Here is a 1545-nt window from a genome sequence, read left to right on the forward strand (position 1 = left end):
AAAAAAAATGATTTAAGTATTTAAAAAAAATAAAAAAAAGTAAAAGAAAAAAACTTTGAGGATTTTTTATTTAATTTGTCAATAACCGTTTTCGAAAAGGGAAAATATGAACAGTCATTGTAACTGTCAATGAATACAATTTTAGTTTTGCGACATTTAAAACAATCAGCAGGTATTGAGACACTCTCACTCAACTGGTAAACAATCAAGACGCTGTCTTCGAACTGAACAGAAGGAAGAGACCACGGCAAAAAAGTTTCAGTACCACAGACAGCGAAATTCTCTCATCAACCAACCATGCTTGAAACCACTGCAAACAGTTACTTAAAAAGCCACCATCTTGCTGAAATTTGGAGATGGGCTTTGGGACCACCAGACTTTTAGCACATTTCCCCCAACAGGAAAAGAGCGCAAAAGTCACTTAATGGCACCTCTGAGACTGGGCTAATTAGCTAATTGTTTAAATAGTATTATGTGAAATTCTAAATATTATTAAAATTACAAATTCACCGAAATTATAGGAGCATATACTCAGTCACCTTTAAAATTAAATTAAATGGACCAAAAAAAAAAGAAAAAGAAGCAGAAGGTGCAACTAATAAGACGTAGACTGACACCACGTGTCCAAAAGTTCTATAGCACAAGGAATTAAAAAAATAAAAGAAATAAAAATGAACAATATACTTTCATGATTTCATTTATAAATAATTCAAACAATAAGAAAAATATGATTTTTCAGACAACTAGGATTTTTTTCACATTTAGAACATCAACACGTCATGGGGCACTCTTCCTTTAGACCCGAGAACTTTTGGAAAACACATTCAATACCAAAGACAGCAACAATTTTGTTAAGCAGCCTAAAAGAAAACACCTGAAAACATTAATTTACTAAATCTATTGTGTTACAGCAATCAATAAATCTGTGTTAGTTATTTGGGTAAAAAAAACGCACGGAAAGCCTATGGCAGTACAAGGGGGGACAAACAAACAGAAAATTAAAAACTCAAAGTTCTCTCTGACAAGGAGACAAACTTGCCATGCTCCAAATCTAATCGTCTTGATTAATACCTATACTGAAATGAAGTTTTCTACAAATTTGCAAAATTATAACCAGGAAACTATTTCATTATGGACCAAAAAAAGCCAAAGAATAAAGAAAAAAAGTTTTTGCCTACAAAAACAAAATCTCAGCATTAGGAGTTCAATCTTACCTCTTCTAAGGTGTTCCTCCTATCAGGAAGCACAAGTGTGTTTGCGTGACTTCCAGGAACTATAGTAGATCCAACACTCATTCTGGGTCCCACTAACATGTAGCGTTTGTCTCCAGATCTGTACTGGATGCTGTGACACAGTGTTCCATCATAATTGGGCTCTGGCAGATATTTGGAAGTATAGTCTGTGGACTTGGAGCACTGCATTGCAATCAGCACGATGATGCTGATGAGAAAAAGCAGGGAAACGGAGCCCAAAGTGATGATGAGGTAAAAAGTCACGTGACTGTCCTCAACCTCTGCTGCTGCACTTTGAACATCAGAAGCTGCA

Source organism: Oryzias latipes, chromosome 10, assembly GCF_002234675.1.
Source record: "Oryzias latipes chromosome 10, ASM223467v1".
Taxonomy (NCBI): Eukaryota; Metazoa; Chordata; class Actinopteri; order Beloniformes; family Adrianichthyidae; genus Oryzias; species Oryzias latipes.